This window comes from Python bivittatus, unplaced genomic scaffold, assembly GCF_059951505.1.
Source record: "Python bivittatus isolate LINGU-HERP-01145 unplaced genomic scaffold, Pbiv_v1 ctg000060_np1212, whole genome shotgun sequence".
NCBI classification, from domain to species: domain Eukaryota; kingdom Metazoa; phylum Chordata; class Lepidosauria; order Squamata; family Pythonidae; genus Python; species Python bivittatus.
In genome coordinates this window covers 479727-501646 of record NW_028277044.1, presented here as the reverse complement: position 1 = coordinate 501646, position 21920 = coordinate 479727, and the positions used below count along the sequence as shown (strand labels likewise).

Sequence of the window (21920 nt, the reverse complement as noted above, 5' to 3'; positions counted from 1 at the left end):
TTGAATTAGGTCACTACCGGTGGACCTAATCAGTCTTTGAAAAGATCTGTTGGAGAAGCTAGAGAGCGCTGCAATTTTAATTTGAGTCTATCGACCGGCAAACTTGCCAAATGTCTGGGGGTTCCTTCACCTGCTCGATCCTGGATCCGTGCACCGAAGCTTTGATGCCCTCGATTTTCTTGCTTCGGCTCGGACCACTTCAGATCAGGGCAGGATGGGAACAGCTCCTTCACTCTGACCCACTAGCCTGGCTGGGCAATGGGTGGTACGTCAGGAGCGACTGGCAAGGCATCTCGGACCTGCAGGGAAATATGGAACGTGCGCCAACTTCCTGTCCGTACAGTTTGCACTTCATGAGATACAACCGGTCTCCCATAAAGCATTTTGAAGGGGGACAGCAATAGTGGCCCTCTGGGCATAGCCCTGATACGTGTTAAAGCAAGGGGCAGTATTTTTGGGCCACAGCAACTGAGTCGCTTTGCAAGCTGAGCCTTTAAAGTACGATCTTCAGCCCCCTTTCATGTCTTCAGCCCTGGCTGAAACCTGAGGCTTGTAATTAGAATGTGAATACCAAGGAATGTCCAGGAATTTACTGACTTGCTGAATGACTTCAAAGGTGACGTGCCGGCTGTTATCTGATTTAACCTTTTAGGTGTGAGATTTGCCCCGTTCGACAGAGAAACTCTCGTGACACGTGTGGTTCACAAAGAAGGTTTACTCATGCGTAACGTAGTAGTCACAAGCAAAGCCAGGACTGGCTTGGTACAATTGCATCACTTGTTATATTCCCCCCTTCCCGCGCTTTTTCCCGCCTCGTGATCGCGTTGCAGCTGTGGGCTATTAGGCCCCCCAATGTCCCCCCTGATCGTTCATGATGGCAGGGTCGGTCAGAGTCCATTGTCCTTGATTGCCAGTCCCCCTCCGGCTGGGTTGGTCCCTCCCTGCTACGTGCAGACCCACGGGTTCTGTGCTGCGTTGCAATCTTGTTTCGCTGCCCTGCGGCCCCGTTCCTTGCTTGCTCGCGCCGTTATCAGTTCATAGTTAAAAGCTTCCGCTGCGGTTTTCCTGTTTAGCTGGCCGCAGGTGGCTCGTTAATTAGCGGCGCTTTCGGTTCCTCTTTTCCCCGCTAGCTACCGCCGGTGGATTCCGCGTGGTCTGGTTGCGAGCTTCCCTGCAACCCCGTGCTTCCCTGAAGCCTCGTGCTGACCGAACCTGACATGCCGCCCCCCTGAAGACAACTCCCCCCCCCCTCAGTTCTATTTCGGCTTCCCGGGGTATTTACTGTAAAAGTCCCGCACTAGGTCCGGCGCCCTTATGTGGGCTTTACTCACCCATTCGCTGTGGGACTTGGGGAAATGTTTCCATTGCACTAGGAGCTGGGTCTGCCCCTTGTGCCTCCGGGCGTCCAGTATCCGGTTGATTTCGAAATGCTGCTCCCCCCCGACCATGATGGGTGGTGGTACTCCCTCCGCCTTGTGCCAGGCGTTCCCCGGCTGGTGCAACTTTAGCAGGCTGCAATGGAACACCGGGTGGATCTTCCCGAGGCTTTTCGGGAGCGTCAGCCTGACGGTCACCGGATTGATGACCTCCGAAATGGGGAACGGCCCCACAAACCTCGGGCTGAGTTTTTTCGATGCCTGGTGCGTCTTTAGGTTTTTGGTTGACAGATACACCTGGTCCCCCACTTCCCACTTTTCCTCGGGGAGCCTCTTGCGGTCCGCGTGCTTCTTGTAGTCGGCTTTGGCTCTCTGCAATGCCGCGTGCGCCGCTCGCCGGGTCTCGTCGATTTGGGCGAACCAGGCGTCCAGGGAGTTGATCTGGGATTCCGGCTGAGGCAGCTCCGGCATGGGGACGAAATCTCTCCCGGTGGCTACTTTGAACGGAGAGAACCCGGTGCTCTTGTGGACGGCGTTGTTGTATGCCACCTCCGCGAATGGTAGTAGCTCCGCCCAATCGTCCTGTTGGTGCCCCACGTAGCAGCGCAGGTACTGTTCGAGCCCCCGTTCAGGCGTTCCGTGGCTCCGTCCGTCTGCGGGTGCGCCGCGGAGGATAGGGCTTGTTTCGTCCCCACCCGCTTCAGGAACTCCCGCCAGAACCGCGCGATGAAGTTGCCGCCCCGATCGCTGACGATACGTCGAGGTGCGCCGTGGAGTCGGTAGACATGTTGCACGAACAGTCTCGCCAGCCCCTCGGCCGTGGGGACTCGCCGGCACGCTACAAAGTGCGCTTGTTTGGAGAATAAGTCCGTGACCACCCAAATGGCGGTCTTCCCCTTACTCTCCGGGAGCTCCACTATGAAGTCCATGGCGACCTCTTGCCAAGGGCCGTCGGGTTCCGCTACCGGCTGGAGTAGGCCTCTAGGTTTGCCTTTGGCTCCTTTCGCTGTTGCGCACACCGGGCAACCCCCGAGTACGCCTCCACGTCCTTCCGGAGCGTGGGCCACCAAAACTGCCGCCGGATTAAGTGGAGTGTCTTTACGAAGCCGTAATGCCCCGCGCTCCGGCTGTCGTGGGCTCTCTCCATGACCTCCCGTCGGCAACCCTCGGGCACGTACAGCTTTCCTTCGTGCCACCACAACCCCTCTTGGCCGGTTAGCGCCTCTCGGTTCTGCTTGAGCCAATCGTCCCGCTCCGCCGCCTCCGCGAACCCTTGCCTTACTTCAGACGCCGCGTCCTGTCGCTCCCCCTTGGTCTGGCTTCGGGTCACCGCCTTTGCAGCCAGCCTGCTGGCGGGGATGACGGAGTCCACGATCTCCTCCCGTAGGCTGGCGTGTTGAGGCATGCGAGACAGTCCATCCGCTAAGAAGTTGCGCTTCCCGGGGATGTGTTTCAGTGTGAACCTGAACCTCCCGAAGTATTGGGACCACCGTGCCTGTTTGGGGGATAGCTTACGCGGGGTCTTCAGGGCCTCGAGGTTCTTATGGTCCGTCCACACCTCGAACGGTTCAGTTGCCCCTCCAGTAGATGCCTCCACGTGGCCAGCGCCCACTTGACCGCGTACGCCTCTTTCTCCCACACCATCCACCTCCTCTCCGTCTCGGTGAATTTGCGGGAGGCGTAGGCGCACGGGTGGATGGCACCCTCCGGGCTGGGTTGGAGCAGGACTGCTCCCGTTGCCACGTCTGATGCATCCACTTGGATTATAAACCGCCGGTCTGGGTCGGGATGGCGCAGGATCGGCTCCGCGGTGAACCGCTGTTTTAGTTCCTCAAACGCCCCCTGGCATTCTGCAGTCCACGCGAGTGCCATGCTGGGCTTGGGGGGTTTCCCAGTGCCCTTGGTTTTTAGCAGGTCGGTTAGGGGAAGGGCGATTTGGGCGAAGTTCGGGATGACCTGACGATAGAAGTTCGCAAACCCTAGGAAGCTTTGGAGTTGCCTCCGGGTTCGCGGCGCTTCCCAGCCCAGGACATCCCTTACTTTCGCCGGGTCCATCTCAATTCCCCGGCTGGATATTCGGTAGCCGAGGTAGTGTAGTTGCTCTCGATGGAACTCGCATTTCGAGAGCTTTGCGTACAGCTGTGCCTTCAGCAGTCTCTGGAGCACCGTGCGCACCAGGCTCACGTGCTCCGCCAGGGTCTCGGTGTAGATGAGGATGTCGTCCAGGTAGACCAGGACGCCCCGGTAGAGTAGGTCGTGCAGCACCTCATTAATTAGCTGCATAAATACCCCCGGGGCCCCTTTTAATTCGAACGGCATCACGGAAAACTGGTAGCTTCCGAGCGGGGTGTTGAACGCCGTCTTCCACTCATCTTTTGCGCGGATCCTGACTCTGAAATAGGCTTCGCGCAAGTCCAGTTTTGTGAACACCCTCCCCTTCGACAGATGCGACATCAAGTCCTTCATCAGGGGGAGGGGGTATTTGTACTCCGTGCTGATTGCGTTCAGCCCCCGGTAGTCTACGCACATACGGAGCGAGCCGTCCTTCTTCTCCCGGAATAACACCGGGGCCGCTAATGGTGACTTCGCGGGTTGGATGAATCCCCGCGCTAGGTTCTTGTCTATGAACTCGCGCAGGGCCCCCATCTCCCTCCTCGACAGGGAGTACATTTTCGGCTTAGGCAGGGTCGCTCCTGGCTCTAGCTCGATGGCGCAATCACTGGGCCGGTGTGGTGGGAGCTGGTCGGACTCCTTCTCCCCGAACGCTGCCGCCAGGTCTCGATACTGCCTCAGGATTCCGCCGCCCGTCGGGGGTTCCCCGGGTCCGGCCCCTCGCTTTGCGGTCGCCTCGCCAGTCGCCGCTGCCTCCCCTCGCCTCGGGATCGTGGCGGGTCTCCGGGGTCCCGGCGCTGCTGCTGCTGCTGTTGCTGTTGCCGCCCGGGTCTCGGGCCCCATCTGCTCTCGCCCCGTCTCCCGGTGTCCCGGACCCTCCGCTTGTCCGCCGGTGGTTGCGGCTGCCTCCGTCTCCACGGCTCGGTCCCCTCTGCTCTCGCCCCTCGCCGGTTTGTCGACCCCGAACCGCACTGCCTCCGCCGTCCAGTCGACTCGTGGGTTCCGCCGCCGCAGCCACGCCAAGCCGAGTACCACCGCGTAGTCGGCCACCGGGACCACCACGAACCTCAGTTCTTCCCGGTGACTCCCGATCGTCATCTGGACCGGCTCGGTGTAATACTGAGCTGGCCGCCCCCCGTGCCAGCGTGCCATCTAACTGGCTGAATGAAATGGGCTCCCGGAGGCGCCTCAGCTGTAGCCCGAGCCCCGAGACCACCGCTGGGTGCATCAAGCAGTGGGTGCAGCCCGAGTCCAGTAGCGCCCGTAGCTGCGCCTCCCCTCCGGATCTCACCCCCCGGACGTGTATCCTCACCCGGAACGGTGGGCAGTCCTCGTCTCCTATTGGGTCCGCGCGCCTCGACTCCCCTGCTCGCACTGGGACGCCGTTCAGTGCGAGCGCGCCTCGTTTCCCGCCGGCTCCAAGTCCTCTCCGGAGGATGCTGTCTCCGGGGTCGACCACCCACGCGTCCTTTCTCGGTCACCGCCGCCACTGCCCCCTTCCGCGGTCGGTCACCGGTCCTTTTCCCGTTCGCACGCGGGGTTTTGACTTCGGGCCGTGGTGGGACGCCTTCCCGCTCCGTCGGGCACTGCGCCGCTCGGTGGCCTCTGCCTCCGCATCGGAAGCACAGATTCGGGGCTCTGGTCGCCTCTCGCCTCCCGGTGGACTGCCGTCGACCGCTCCGTCTCTCCTGGGGGTCCTCTCCCTCGGCCGGTCCCTCGCCTGGTCCCGTCGTCTTGTGCTCTGTTGGATCTGCCGCCACGCCGATTCCGCCGTTCCGGCCAGCCAGATCCAATCCTTCACTGTGGACGGGTCGTCCCGCCCCAGTGCCTGTTCCAGGATCTCTGGGTTGAGTCCCCTCTTAAAATACTTCACCTTCAGGGACTCCGGCCAGTCCGCGAGCTTCTCGGCCAACCTCCGGAACTCCAGGGCATATTCCGATACCGATTTGCCCCGCTGTCTGAACTGTAGGATGTCGTCCTCCGCCCGCTTGGCGCTCAATGTGTCCTCGAATCTGTCCCGGAGCGCCTGCATGAAGTCTGGGAAACTCCGTAGTTCCGCCGCGTTGGCATCGTACAGCCCGATCACCCAGCTGGCTGCTTGGCCATCTAGCAGCTCGGCCACGTAGGATACCCTGTCCTCGTCTCTAGCGAATAGGTGACCACCCCTCTGCATGGAAAACCTAACGTGCGTCAGAAAGTGCGGCAGCTGTTCGGGGTCCCCTGAGAACTTCCCAGTGATACCTCGAAGTCTCAGGGCGTCTGCCGCCCGTTGGTCCTCCGACCGGGGCGCCGTGGGTGGTGCCGGCGGGGGTGTCGGACCGCCCCCCCTGTCGCTCGCCTCCTCGTTCACCGCCGGTGGCCCCACTCTCTGTAGTACGGTCTGGAGCATCGCCTCCACGGCGTCTAGGCGTCGCTCGACTCTCTCCTCTAGTCGGGCGAATTTCTCGCTCCACTCACGGTTCCGGAACCCCGAACCTCGGGTCATCGTAACACCTGAATCGTCTGGTCCTTGGTTCACGCCCATCGACCACCGCTCGGATGGAGTGCGCCCGGCCCTGGCCGCTGCCCCGTCGCTCCCGGGCGGCTCCGACCGCCCTTCCGCGAGCCTGGATCCCTCGCGCTCCAGCTGACCCACGGATTCCTCGTCGCTGGTCATGCCTGTATTGAGAAAGAAAACGCTCCTCGGTGGTACCGGGTAGCGCTGACGGTGAGTCCTGGCTTTATGTGAGATTTGCCCCGTTCGACAGAGAAACTCTCGTGACACGTGTGGTTCACAAAGAAGGTTTACTCATGCGTAACGTAGTAGTCACAAGCAAAGCCAGGACTGGCTTGGTACAATTGCATCACTTGTTATATTCCCCCCCTTCCCGCGCTTTTTCCCGCCTCGTGATCGCGTTGCAGCTGTGGGCTATTAGGCCCCCCAATGTCCCCCTGATTGTTCATGATGGCAGGGTCGGTCAGAGTCCATTGTCCTTGATTGCCAGTCCCCCTCCGGCTGGGTTGGTCCCTCCCTGCTACGTGCAGACCCGCGGGTTCTGTGCTGCGTTGCGATCTTGTTTCGCTGCCCTGCGGCCCCGTTCCTTGCTTGCTCGCGCCGTTATCAGTTCATAGTTAAAAGCTTCCGCTGCGGTTTTCCTGTTTAGCTGGCCGCAGGTGGCTCGTTAATTAGCGGCGCTTTCGGTTCCTCTTTTCCCCGCTAGCTACCGCCGGTGGATTCCGCGTGGTCTGGTTGCGAGCTTCCCTGCAACCCCGTGCTTCCCTGAAGCCTCGTGCTGACCGAACCTGACATTAGGGACCAAAAATCTTGGAATGATGTGCTCCACTAGGCCCTAACCATTTTTCCCCACAAGCTGAAATGAAGCAGGGAAGGCTTCAGGCCATCCAGAGAACAAATCCACAAAGATTAAAAGATGATTTTTGGGTCCCTTTTTGGGAAGTTCAGTAAAGTCCACTTGCCAGGCTTCTCCTGGGTATTGAGCAGTACAGAGGTGGCCTGGAGGGGTAAGTTTATCACTCTTTGGATTCAAAAAGAGATTTCATTTTCAGGGCTTTTCCATTCCACATATCCTCGGGCCTTCCAAAAAGCAGCACGTGTGTGAGCGGCTGTCAGTAAAAATGTTGGCTGTCTGCCCTTTGGGAAGATGACAGGCTTCTATGAGGGCTAACAGTCCAGCTGCTTGGGCTGACCAGTGAGAGGGTAGCTTACGTAGTAAAATAGGTCCATCAGTGGTGACCACAGCCAAACCTGTCTGGCGGACCCCATTTTCAACAAAAGAAGAACCATCAGTCCAAAACTGACATTCTGCCAAGTTAAAAGGTTCAACTTGGAGGTCAGGGCGAATTAGTCTCTAAAACCTGATGGCAGTCATGGGGGCCTTCTGATGAGCTAGCCTCCTCTGATGGTCGAAGCAGGAGGGTGGCTGGGTTGAGCTGTTCACAGGGAAACAGTTTAACTAAATCATTTTCCAAAATTAAGCTGGCATATTTAGTCAATCGGGCTGAAGTAGCCCATGCAGGAAGTTTTTGTTCCAGCAATGTTTGAACAGAGTGGGGGGTGCAGACATCTTTTGAATTAAAAGCGCGGTAGCTGCAATTGAACGAAGGCAGCCTTTTACCACAGCATCCATGACTTTGGATAGGTAAGCAATAGGAATCCTTTTCAGGTCTTAATTTCTGGGTAAGGACTCCTAATATGCATCCTTGTTTTTCAATAACTGTATACCATACTTAGTCACTAGACAAGGTGGTCAATTAATATTTTAATTCCCAGGCATGCTTCCCATCTGATAGGACATTGCTTGATTGAGATGGGTTGTGCCTCAGGGAACAGCTGAGCCATGTGGGGCTTGACAAACCGAGCAAGCCCTGGTTCCCCTTGATACCACACCCGTGGGTCAATCTGGGTGTTATCAAGTGGGCTGGCTTCAGTTGGCTTGGATAAAAACAAAGATAAGCCTGTTCTGGGGGAATGTGAAGACTCAAGCCTTGATCATTAAATTAAATGGTAGCTCTTAATTTTCCTAAAAGGTCCCAACCAAGAAGATTGATGGGACAATGTGGCATAAACAAAAAAGAATGATCCAGTTGAGGTCCCTAGGAGCAACAACTGAAAAAAGTTAGCTGATTGGTGCCATTTCCATAACTCCTGTTGCACCAATTACAGGAGCAGAGGAAATGGTCAGGCAAGGAATATTTTTGTCATTTAAAACACTGTAAGTTGCACCCATATCAATGAGAAAATGATAGGGTTGGCATTTAACTCAGCCAGAGGATCAGGGGAAAACAAAAGTCCTCTGGAGCCCCTTCAATATGAATTGTCCTCAGGGTAAAATTCAGAGGCTTGAGCACTTAAAAGAGGCAAGGGGGGTCCAGACCTCTGCTGGGAGTTTTGAGGTCGGCCTCTTTGTGGCTCTTGACCTTGCAGTGTTGGTCCTCTTCGCCCTCTATTGGCCCTTAAAAGTTGGGCATCAGGCTTGGCATTCCACAAGCATTCATTTTTCCAGTGGCCAATTTGTCCACATTTTGCACATTGATCTTTCTAAATGATTCTCTGAGGGGGAGGATTCCTGCCTCCCTTTGCTTTGTGGAGAAATGGCCAGTGCAAGAAGAGATGCTTGTTTATGCATTCTCTTATCTTCTTTCTTTTCATCTTCTTTCTTTTTCTTCGAGCTCTCTCTGAGAATAAACAGTGAAAGCCATCTAGATAGGAGTTTCAAAATTTTGGGTGGATGGGGCAGGTAACTTCTGGAGCTTTTTCCTAATATCTGGAGCACTTTGGCCAACAAAAGCAGCTTTGATCATAACTTCATTGGCAGGGGCTTCTGGGTCAAGATCAGTGAAGCAGCGGTGGCCATCTTTAAGGCATGTCAGGAATTCCATAGGGGATTCTTTAGATTCCTGAACAATTTGATGGACACAATGAAAATTCACTGTCTTTAGCACACCCAATCGCAGTCCCTGAAGGAAAGCAGTTCTAACCCTTTCCAAAACTAGTGCTCTATCTGGGGTGTTGCGGTTAGCCTCATAACTGGGCGGCTAGTCAGGAACCCAGTGGGTGGCCAGCCTGTGCATCCAGGTTTCTTGCAGCTGTGTATGCTTCAGTAGCTGCTTTAAGCACTTGGCATTTTTCTTCTGATGATAAGAAGGCTGACATCAAAGTAAAAAGATCTAGGATAGTAGGCTTGTGAGTAAAAACGATGCGTTGAACAAGATCCACATATTGCTGGGGAGACTCACGATAAGGAGGCAGTCCTTCTCTCCAGTTAAATAAATCACTAGTGGTGAAAGGAGTGTGAATAAAAGCCAATTGGTTGCCCATTGGTACTTGTCTAAGAGAAGCAAGGAGATTAGGGTCCTGCCCCCGTAGTGAAGCAACAAAAATATCAGGACAGTCAGTGTTGTAAACAAGTCCTGTCCTGGTATGTGAAGGGCTACTCACAGCCGCTGGCAATTGCGAAGCTGCCACTAAAGATTCTTGAGAAGCTGGCTGAAAAGCAGCTGCAGAGGTTAAAGGCAATGGGGGGGCAGTCCCAGCTGCGGGGGTTGCTGCAACAGCAGAGCCCGTGGGGCTAGCGATGGAGTTGCCTGAGGAGCTGATGCGGGGGCGGAGGAGGAGCCGTTAGAGTACAATAAGGGGGGGAGGATTCCTTCTCCTCTTCTGTTTTATGCTTTAGCTTTGTTTCTGTGTCCTGCTCAGCTCTTGGCCGCAGGGAAAAAAGTTTTGCAGGATTGGTTTTCAGCCCACATAGATCTTGAATGTCTGGGCGAAAATAGAGGTTAAAGAAAAATTTGGCATAAACCTCTTCCTCAAGCCTACCGCTTGAAGCCAAAAAACTGGCAAAAATATTTATAAACTCTCCATCAACAGTACCCTCTGGTAGCCAAGATCCTACATTTGGACCAATATGATAATGTGGCCAAACGAATTCACAGAGAGTTTTTAGTTTATTCTTTTTAAAATTCATCTCCATTGCTACTCTGGGTTTTAAAATTTCCCAGTGCCTGATAACGCATTGCAATGGGGTAAAACTCTTTTTGCTATGGATTCCTTCGTTGCTGTTTCATTTAGATGGCTGTTGGTTTTTTTTCCCCTTTTCTGTTAACTAGAGGATTTCTCGGGTCTTTCCTTCGACTCGGGATTTCTGTGAACTTCACCAGGAGAATTTCTCGGGCTTTTTATTTTCCCTCCCTGTCCGTCTTTCCCTCGATGCAGGGTTCAGCTTGGAATTTCTAGGGATTTCTCGGGCCGATTTTTCCTTTCATCAGCTCGGGGTCTGGCCAGTGTACCCTCCCTAATGTGAAATCCTTCTCCATGTAATGGTGAGTCCTCCTAACCTAAAATCCTCCTCTAGGACAATATATTCCAACAAGCACACATACTGTACTCACTTCGTAGGCAAGCCCCTAGTGGAATTTCCCACGTCTCACTCATGCACTCTCAAGGCAGCTCTCCCCACCTAATAAAAACATACTCACCCTTTTCCAGTTTCCCCAAATCCACTTTATACAACAAATATAAAAGAAAAAGCCTCAATTTTGAGCATTCAGGTTCAGCTGGAGCGGAGTCTGTCGACGGTGCCCAGCACAAGGTCACTGGAAAACTTTCCAGGTGCGCGCTTGACATTGTTAAAGGTCCCTGTCGATTTCCTCCGTCTGCTGTAGTGAAGGCAATTTAGAGAGGGGCTAAAAGCAGCCTCCCCAAGGAATCCCTGCCTTCGGGACTCCTGGCTGGCTCGCCAAAAATGTATGGCACCTTTTATTTCCCAAGTTTCAGTAAAGCCAAATAAGAAGACTTGAGATGAGGCTTTTAACAGAGGTTTTACTGGCCAATGAAACCACCTGGATGGCTCAAGAATGTTGCCCAGAACCACACCTTGCAAACCAAGCAACAAAGATTTTATAGGCATATTCAGATATTTCAGATAGTACACCCCCTCATATCTATACAAGGGAATTTTGGGATGACCCAGGGAAAAGTAAAGGTGGGCCTAAAGAGGTGAATCTAAGTTTAAATACCTAACTTCTTTGGAATTTAGGGCCTCTCTTCTTGCAACTTCTCTGCCTGGTACCAATTTAATTTATGGCTTCAGGCATCTGGCTAATGGCTTTTAAGAAAATGGGGTGGGGGAATTCTGTGCTCTCTTAGAAGGCAATCAGGTATTCAACAAAGGGATAAGGTGGGGGAAAGAAACGCTGTGCTCTTTACAAAGCAAGTTAATCCTTTGTAAATAAGATAGAGTGCACTATCACATGCATGCCCACACATTATGAGAGAGAGTAAAATTGTGTATCAAAACAATGCCCTTCATTAGAAATGGCCCAGTCTCAGCATTAACTCTGAGTTACTTATTAACATCTTCAAGGTGTTTATGCCTTGGTTGAACATGCCATGTCAGTTATTCTGCTACATTCTTCTCAGGTTTGATGGGGGACTGTAAGTGAAGTTTATAATCCCAGCATCTCTGCTGGATTATTTTATTGCTTTATTTATCTATATTTATTTGAATTTTATGCTATCATTTTAAAATGTATGTTACTCTGATTGTTAATCCTTTTTCTCTTAGTATTATTTTTAGTAAAACATTTTTAGTGTATTACTCCTAACTATTCTGATATTGTCAGTTCAACTTTGGATATTTGTATATTTGCCTGACCACAGTAAACAGCATGTTACTTCATTCCACAGAAAAAAAGACAGACACCTCCTGAAGCCATTGCTGGTAAAAGAACTGGAAATAATTTCAGAAGCCATGCTTTGTATGCTTTCTATCTGTGTGTCTGTGTCTGTGCGTGCACTTTCAAGTCAGTGTTGACTCCTGGGCACTGCCTGGACAAGTCCTTGCAGTTTTCTTGGCAAGATTTTTCAGAAGTGGTTTGCCACTGCCTGCTTCCTAGGGCTGAGAGAGGGGGACTGGCCCAAGGTCGCCCAGCTGGCTTTGTGCCTAAGGCAGGACTAGAACTCACTGTCTTCCAGTTTCTAGCCCAGTGCCTTAACCACTACACCAAACTGGCTCAGACTTCAAAATATGGAACACTCCACAAATTTGTGTGTCATCCTTGTGCAGGGGCCATGCTAAAATCCTCTGTATTGTTCCAGTTTTAGTGTATGTGCTGCCAAAGCAAGCACATGCTTTCCTTGCCTTGTTTTATTTCCTAACCATGGATAATAAAAGGTGGATATTACCTGAAATAGCAAAGCTGTTTGTGAGAAAGTCTTGAATGACTGCTTTGACTGATATAGTGAAGTGCTTAAAATTAATAAATGTATTCTCTATGAAGTATTCAGACGCAGTTCTAATGAGATTAGTGGAAATAAATGATGAAAAGGATTGTTGGTACAGAATATTTCTATAAGACAGAAACAATTTTTTTTTTTTAATGATTTGGCAATGCTGGTGCATCTAAAGAGTTCTGTGATTTCATAAGAATTTTACCATGTGTTAAAGTTTCACATGGTTCTAATTTCAGATCTGTATAATGATTGATTACAAGGTGTAAATGCAATTTTATTGTAACAAAAAGTGTTTATGATAAAAGGTTGACTGAATATTGCTTAGGTTTAAAATGAAGAATTACCTTTGGAGTTGTTTGTCTCCATCAAATGGCAACTTAATCTAATGTATATATAGTGTGTGTATGTATGTATGTATCTATGTATGTACTATACTATATATAGTGTATATATATGGACAGCTTATAGCCTCCTGTCCTTTTCAATAAACTGGCGAATCCTCTTTAGGGTTAATATCCTTTGCTTTTCACTTTATGTATAGTGTTGTACCTACAGCCACAGTAATGTTTTTGTTATAAAATTGCCACCCTGGAACAAGTTTTGGAGAGAATCCCCTCCCCAGTTCTGTCCCCTGAAGGGAGAGAGAACTTCAGCCCCATCTGGATCAGTCCAGCCTGTAGCTTTATGAATGAGCCAGTATAGATGTAATCAGTGACCCCTACATTTTCTTTAGTGTCTTTAAGGTCATAATAGTTTTCAAGTTCATTTTTCTTCTCTGCAGCAGTAAAACATATTCTAGGCATATTGGTAATAGTTAAACATTTGTGGCAAAAATTAACCTGAAATACTAGCACCTTCTTTTCCCTTATAGTTTCTTATCTGTTTCAAAAAATACCCTCTAGCCACTGTAATGTATATTTTGCCAGGATATCAACTCACCTTGTTCCTTCAATTTGGCAGCTCTTTTGGTTACTTTTTTACTGAGTTCATGAATATAAATACCCTCCTTGGAAACAATTGATTCTATTAATACAAAAAATAAGTACAAGGATTGCCATTAATTGGATTTTGTTCCCTTTTTATTAGATTGGAGGTAAATAGAAATGGTAGAAAATAAATCTATGAATAATGCAAACCTTAAAATTCCTGTTTGTTTATTATGCTTTTATATTTTGATACTCTGTATCAGTATCTCTGTACTCTATATTTTGATTTTGACCCGTAATTGCCCCCTCTGTGGCCACTTCAGAAACATAAATGCCCACCTCTCTACTGACAGCAGCATCCCATACTCTTTCTAGTGTTCTCATGCCGGGTATATTATTGCATCAGTATACAGGTTACTGTAGGGAATAGAAGCCAACCATATCCCAACCATTCACCTCCGCTGAGACGCGGGAACAGGATTCTGGAGGAGAGGAAGTGAGAAATGTCTTTGTACCTGAGTAACCTTAGCTAGAATATCTCAGAGAACCAAAGACCTTAAGAAGTCATCTTAGTCTGACTGGGCCTAGGAAGTGAGGTCCAATACTAAAAAAGGCCCTGGGAAATGCAATCAGTAAGGGAGACTTTATTTCTTTTCAGTTTTGAGTAGTTTTGTATATCTCTGTCCCTCCAGCTCTTCCTTTGGTCATGTTGACTACTAACCTTGGTATGCAGATCGGAGCTTCCTGCAATTTTAAATAAGTAACCCATTTTCTAACTTCTTCCTTTGTTGCTGTTTGTAATTCTTTACTCTTTCCTACTCCAAGTTATTTTTTTTTCTTTTTGTCCTCAGTAACACATATTCCAAAAACTCTTGGGTCTGATAACCATTTATTTAAAAACTTATTCCTGGATACTAAACTTGATCTTAGTTAAAAGTTTGAGAAGCTCTACTGGTGTTCTGTTACAGCCCCAGTCTTCAAGAAAAGCGATACATCTAGTCCAGCTTTCTGTCTCTTAAGTGTTATTGGTAAATTATATGGTAAACATCTGCATGAGAAACCCACTGACTGGCTAAGAATAAGACCAGGTCTTGGCCAAGTGTGGACAAGATGGTCTGCCATAGTTCATATATTAGTCTAAACTAAATGGTGCAAAAATATTCCTCTCAGAGTTGAGGTACCTCTATGCTATCTTCGTAAATCTGAAGGTGGCTTTTGATTCTGTCTCTGTGGAGAGATGGTGGAGGTAACTAAACACCTCTATGGATTACTGCCTTACTAGATTAATTATGATGCTCTATGAGAACACTTGCAAGGCATAAGTAGAGCAAGTGGAGGTCTCTTTTCTACTGTGGGAAGAATTAAAATTGTAATCTGGCACCTTCACTGGTTACATCAGTTCTTTGGTTCAAGCCTTAATGTATTACATCCTTCAGCACTAGCTAATAAACCAATATCTGTTTTGCCTTATATGGATTATGTGGTCATTCTCTCCCTGATAGAAGTCTGACTTCAACCAAATCTGCAAGCCTTAGGCATTTATTGTAGGGAAGAAAAATAAGAAATTAATTGTAGTAAAATTGTGGAAAATGGGAAATTGATAACAATCATATTGAGCAAATTAAGATCTTAAAATACTAAGGAATTATTTTTCAATCTTCTAATGCAATAGAATTTTTGCTTCTAAAGCAAAAAAATTCCAATGCAATAATTAGGTTCCAACTACCATGGAAGTAATTATGTTCGCACCACAGTCATGCTATTCAGGCCCACAGTGTTGGGCTTCATATTCTATGATGTGCAGGTTTGTGCTGTACAGAAATAAAAGACTTGGATGTAATTCAGTCCAAATTTTATAGAACAATGCTCAGTGGCCCTCATTGCAATTCTGAAGTTTGGAGCTTGGTTGTATATCAGTAGAGCCTTGCATGAAGATCTGTCAACTAAAACATTAGTTAAAATTAATTCTGGGGGAGAGATCTTTAACACAGTTAATCCTCAATGACAAGTTAAAACAAAATTTTTGATAATTCTGAGGCCACAGAGGGCTTTACAAGAGGCCCAGCAACATGTATTGGATTTAGATTTACAGAAGGACAAGAGTAGAATGGTTGAAATATTGGTCTTTTGAAGAAGCCTTTTTCTATTCCTAAGTATTCATATTACATCCTGTCTCCTCCTCACAAAACATTTACTCTCACCAGATTTAATGGACAACCAGCAATGGTTCTCAAGGCGATATAGTAAGTTTCACTTCTAATATCAAAGCTGCCCTTACATGGAGGGTGTAGTTGAATCAACACTGTACTGTACATTTTGTTAAGCTATACATTGTATATGGTGTGCTGAATTAATATCATCCTACTTATTAATTGCTCTGACTGTTCTAGGGAAGAGAATGTTTTTTATTATTTTCTAAAAAATTAAAAGTTGTTAAGTCATAATGGCTATAAGGAAATTTTGGATATAAATAAGATTTGATAGATTATCAATATATGGCAATAAGCTGTATATTTTATTTCTTTTTAATAATTGTTATACATGCTTTGTTGTATGAAATGTTGCTCTATAATGAATTCTAATCTATTCCTGGAAAAGAGGGATCTGATCCATCCAGATTCCAGGTGAGGTGAACATTTCCCAAATGAAGAACAGGTGGTAGCAAAATAGTTTCCTGCTGGGTGGGGAAAAGCTACACCTAGACATGGAAAATTCTGATTTGTGTTGGTGTTGCATGCAAAGGTATCAGTACAAACTATGGTGATGCAAAAATGAACATTATAAAGCATTTTGTACTTGTGTCCCGATATTGTTCACTTAATTTCATTTCATCAAATTTTCTGATAATTATTTTTTTTAATAAATACAGAAAAATGCACAAATTACTGTATATCCATGCAGACAGCTGATAGCAACTTCCAAAGCAGCTGCATGGAAAAGCAGCCTGGAAAAAGATCCAGCTGCTTTAATGAAAAGAACTGTTTTGTACATGCTCTGATACAGTCCAAAGAATCTCTTTTGAAGAATTTTCAGTCCTGTTACTACCAGTCCTCATTTAGCAGCTATCTCATGTAGCAACTGTTCACCAATATGACAGTAATAAATGGTGGGGAAAAAATCATTTTCTGACCAATGTGCATACTTATGCCCAAATTTCTGCACCTGACAACATGCGTCAGAGTGAGAGTAACGCTGGCATAGCTGTACAAGAGAATTTTGTATAAATGAGACAGCAGCAACCAGTGATCTTTGCAACTTCTCTCTCTCAGTCACATGTTCGCTTAGTGACCATTTCGCTTCATAACCATTTGGCGTCCAATATAAGGAACAGATTGCTGTCGCTAAATGAGGAGAGGGTCTATATGTAACTTTCCCTGATTTACAACCTTTTTAATGCAGCTATTTATATTATATATTTTTTTTACACAAAAAAATGTACATCCCACTGTTCACAACTTTGCTGTTTTGTTTTTTGAATCAAGTTATTATGAATGGCCATGAATTCTCTGCATTACAGAGCCTCTCCAATCTGTTTGAGGGTTACAGCTGTCAAGGTTGGGGAAGATTGCATAGATCCTCTCTATACCATAGAAGTCCACAGTCCATATACTGTACTTCCCTTTTTAAAATAATCCATGGTGGGTTTCTTTTGCCTTTGTGATAGAAGATGCTATGTCATGCTTCCTCTTTCTCTAAAGGCAGCATATTTATCTATGTAAATAATTAGATATAGATACAGATATGCTCCATTTTCTAATTATGTAACCTCTTGAGAGTATTCAGTATGCAGTGTGATAACGTTGGGGCCTTTTTCCCCCAAAAGACCAAAATTCGTATCTCACCTTTTCTTTGTCGGTTTTCTTTAGCTTAGCTCTCACCAGCACATTTCAGTCCAAGAAGCTGGCATTCTAGCAATTCCTGAGATGATGTCATTTTTGAAGATCAAGGGAGGCAGACTGCCAACTGTTTTACTGAGGTTTGACTATTATACATTGCATCTAATGCAATCATGCAGAGCTAAACTTGTAATTGAAATTTTCAAGTACTTGCGTTTTCTCATAGTGATTTCTTTCAGTTAGAGAAAAAAAATACTTTTCTCTCAAAGCTTGCATAAGCTTCTAACCTGTAAAAAGAATGCAAGGGGAATAAGATCATACAACCCTTTTATTCATACTATAGGAACATAATGTTACTTGTAAAAAAGACTAGAATTGGCAATGTTCTTTATATATGTTTATGCCCGGAAGATCAATTTTGTTCAAACAGCATGAGATTATTTCAAGTGTGCATTTCTTAGCAAATGAAAATGAAACACACTTTGCCTATATGAGTGAGATTAGTTCTCCCAGGTATTTTGTCTTGAGGAGGTCAGATTTCCAATCAGGTGTTCAAGAAGTGAGAATTTTGCAGCTGCACAGAACACTTGGTTGGTACAAGAGCGATTTTTATATATTTCCTTTTCAAGAAAGTGGAATTGAGTACATCCTAATGGTTTTGGTCCCCATAATTTAAAATGCTGAATCCTATTTTTTAAAATCTTCAATTAAATGCAAGCAGAATTTTAGATGGGTGGTAACTTGCTGGGAAAAAAACCCTTTTTGTTCTGTTCACTTGACGTATCTGGAACTATGTCGTTACTTGACCTTTACATACATATCTGAATTGAAGTTTCCTAATTTGAGAAATGCTAGGTTTTTGAGGGGGGGGGGAATATAAAATAATATCAACTTTGCATGTTGGCAAGAAAATAAAATAGGTATGATCATGTTTGTTTATTGAGGTCAGCTTATGGGAGATATTACCTTAAATTTAGATAATTCTAATGAGAAATTCTATTAACAGTTGCATATGACAGCTTTGATTTCAGCATATTTTGCCTATGTTTTGATAAATTAATCCTTATATTAATCACTCCTGCTATTTGCCAGTGTTGGAGTTTTTCTTAATATGGTACAGATCACAAACACAAAGACTGCATTTGTTTTTCCCACAAACACTGTTCTATTATACAAACTTAAAGTCCTATTCCCTACTTCTAATCTTAATTCTAATTCTATGCTTGTTTCTAATTTCCTACTTATCTTATTCTACAGTCTTCCTATTACTATAAGTTTACAACTATTTCTATCTTACAGGTACTCCTCAGTTAATTACGGCAATTTGGACTGGAATTTCTATCACTAAGCAACACAATCGTAAAACGTGACATCACGTTAAGTGATTCCCACGCCATTGTTAAGTGCAATGTCATATGATCGCCATCTGTGACCTCCTGCCAGCTTCCCCACTGACTTTTTTTGTCAGAAGCTGGCAGCGAAAGTCACAAATGGCTATCAAGTGACCATGGCACACTGCAACATCGTAACTGCGAGCCAGTTGCTGAGCACCAAGGTTGCAATCACGTGACTGTGGGAACACTGCAATGGCTGAAACTTTGAGGACTGGTCATAAATGCCACTTGTTCAGTGCCATCATAAGTTCAAATGGTTGCTGAATGAGTGGTCATTAAGCGAGGACCGCTTGTATTTAATCAATAAATTTCTCTCTCCATGCTGTATGTCTATGTTCTTATCTCTATGTATATAGTACTATGTTTTCCTAACTTAACAATTTCTTAGCTGTTTAACTCTTCTCTTTCCCTAGGTCTTCAGCTCTTGCAGCCAGTCTCAGTCCATTTGGATGTGAAAACCTTTTCGCTCCTCTCTGAACTGGCCAGTGGGCTTTTCTCTCTCTCTCTCTCTCCCTCCCCCCAGCACTCACAGTCCTCTCTTTCTGCAGCTGGTTGGTGGAGCTCCACACCTGGGCTGCTCACTTGGGTTCCCAGACTTCGGTTGGCCTCTTTTCCTCCCTCTTTTTCTCCTCAGCTCTGCCCCTCAGCTCCAAGAATTGCCGCTCTCTTTGGCTGCTTGAAGATGGCTGCCGAGGTGCTTGCCTTTGGCTTGAGGGTTCCTCTTTCCCACTTCTCTGTTGTCCTCCTGGCTTGACCCCTTTCTTGCCACACCGACCCACAAGCTTGCTTTCAGGTCCCTTTTAGGGGACAAACTCCCCAATGAAGGACAGGGTGGGGCTGCCTCAACCCTGCTTCCTGGCAGCAGCAAAACTCTGGATCCCAGGAGAGAAAAGGTCACTCTAGGTGCTCACTCTGGGTGGCCAGTTCGCTCATCCACAGCCAGAGAAAAGTAATTAGAGACATCTGATTTGCAGTGTCATGAAAAGGTAGCTAATGATTGGTATTACTATACTACTATAAACTGCTAGGAAAGGGGAGAGGTCGTGCCTCAAGTTTTAACATAACTGGCCTTGCACCTTGACTTGGAGGGAAGGAACAGGTTACCCTACCTTTGCAAGCAACCTCTTGGGCCAGTTCTTCTCCTTTACAATATAGTATGCATAGTTCTGAAAATATATAAATGCAAAGCTTTATCGTCAAAATGTGGATATAAAACCAATTCCGCAGAAAATATAATATGGTGCGTGCAATTTTAATTTGCATAATTTTATCAAAAATAAAAATATCTCCCTTGAATAAAAGTATTTCCAACAGCTTTTGAGCAATTAGCTTTTGACAGGTAGCTTGACAGGGAGGTTAGGATTTGCTATCAAACATTTAAACTATTGCTTATCTTCAGTGCATGGAAACAAGCTTAGCATGTAAGACATAATATCTGGAACAGGAAGACAACAACTATTTGCACATACAAGAAAAGTATATTTTAAAATAATGGATTATGATGCTTAACAGCTTAGGCTAATACATTAACATTAGTTCTCTCATAAATGTTGTCAGACATAAATGTTTGGAAGGGCTTTTTTTTTTTTTTCTATTATCCTTCTACAAGATGAAAGTATTTGGACATGAGTGTGATATAAACCCAAAGCAATCTTTTCTTGATTTTCCATGACTTCCACCCCCAGATCAAGGTGCTATCCTCCAAATCAGGAAATAATAGATTAAAGATGAAATTTGGTTAGTTAAAATTGACTAACAGATCTGCAGACCAATTGGAGAATCAAGAAAATTTCATAATGATATGAAAAAGAACTGGTGGCTGAAATTTGACTTAATGGTTGCCTGGATAGGAGCAAAGAGAATATTAATAGAGTTGTAATGATTTTTTCTTTTTCAACATTTCCATTGGTTTGAAAGGCTGCATTACTTCCTATCAAAAAGCTATTGGAATGCCTTCCAGGTGTCTGGAAGTCCACATCTTCCACGTGCAGTTTTTCTACTGGTGCCTCTTCTCTGAGGTGAAAACCTCTCATAGGGTACCTGTGTGCTGTGCGCTCATAGAAAAAGCTAAGATAGAAAATGATGACTGACTTGTAAAACAGAACAGATGGAGTTGGAGTCCAGATTTAGATGTGTATTAATTTTGCTTCTACTTCAGAAAGGCATGTTTTTATGCCACAAACAGGAATATTTTGTTTGGGGCCATAAACAAACATACATTAGATTTCGAGATAAAAATAGATTTGATTATATTTATACTTTCAAAGAATATTCCTGCCATTAGGAGAGTTGGAATTCTAAACTTTAAACAAAAATAGTTCTAAAACAATTAGTTGGTGCTAATATGACCATCATGGTGATGGGCCATGATAATGGCATGTACAGAATGACGTGTAGATGGCACATGTCTGGACTATCAGTTGTATCGTACTTCAAAAAACTGCCGGGACAACACTCCAATCTGTACTTGAGGGTGAGTCCTTTTATGGGGGTGTAGAACAGCCATGTGACACAAAGCCCACCCTCTAGCACCTTATTACCTCTGCCTTCTTCTCACATCCATCAGCATCTGATGCTTGAGGAAGCCATGTTCCTGGCACCCCTGAAACATAAAAGGCATATGAATCTAATCCATTTTTGGTTGTACTTAAAACTGTATGTGTCACATGAGTTATACATCAGTGACTACCTTAAGTTTCAGTGGGTATACCCTAAGTATAATTAAATGTAGTTCCATTTCAATATTATATAGATATTTTATTTTGGTCTAACTAGACTAGGGTTATAGAACCAAACCATTATAAGCACAATAGCAAACAATAAAATGCATAGAAATTTAACTACAGCAGTGGAATTGAACTTAAACCTACAGAATGACCTGAATGGTACCTGTAGGTCCATTTATTTCCTACTAAGCATAGACTACCCTATAAATAATGTATGGATTTGAATGAGATAAAAGGAGAGTGACATAAATGTATCTGATCTACTCAAGTAGTTATTTAAAAGAGATGTTACTAGTAGATGACAGGAATCCTTATAAAAGAAACAAAACAATACAGTTCAATACAACGTGTGCCACTGACTCACCAAAGCCAAATTAACAGGAGCACAGCTGTTCTGAATTCAACATTGACAGCTATAGTCTGGACTCTAGCATTCATAATTTACAATGTCAGATCCAAATGTGTGATGAAAGAATGGCATGACTTCACATCTTCTTTATTAGAAGACTGTTAACAGACACAACTTTTTGTATAACATTTAATGGCACCATGCTGCAAATATATCTAATTTGATTTCCAGATCTATACCAGTAGCCTAGAAACACTTTTTCCCCTTAGAATGCTGAATAGATGTGAATAATTTCTTAGTTTTCCCTCTGGTAATCAACTTTGACACTTAACGTTTTTGTTTCTTTACTTTTTTAGTACTGTTTCAAGACCTCATTGGCCAAAGGCAAGAATGAATTAGAAAGCCAGTTGTACAGCATGAGAAACACTTCCTATTCAGATTGCTTTCAGCAATTTAAAACAAAGTCTGTT

The 21920-nt window shown here is 45.9% G+C and overlaps 1 protein-coding gene and 1 non-coding gene across 2 annotated transcripts in view; one reads left to right on the top strand and one right to left on the bottom strand.

Annotated features, from left to right (window-relative positions):
• The window catches only part of HS6ST3 (heparan sulfate 6-O-sulfotransferase 3), a 74506-nt gene that overhangs the window by 28260 nt on the left and 24326 nt on the right, over positions 1-21920 (top strand). The window lies entirely within an intron of this gene.
• LOC112540662 (U6 spliceosomal RNA) lies at positions 12008-12114 on the bottom strand. The gene has a single exon (XR_003084733.1). It is a non-coding gene; the product is annotated as a U6 spliceosomal RNA (small nuclear RNA).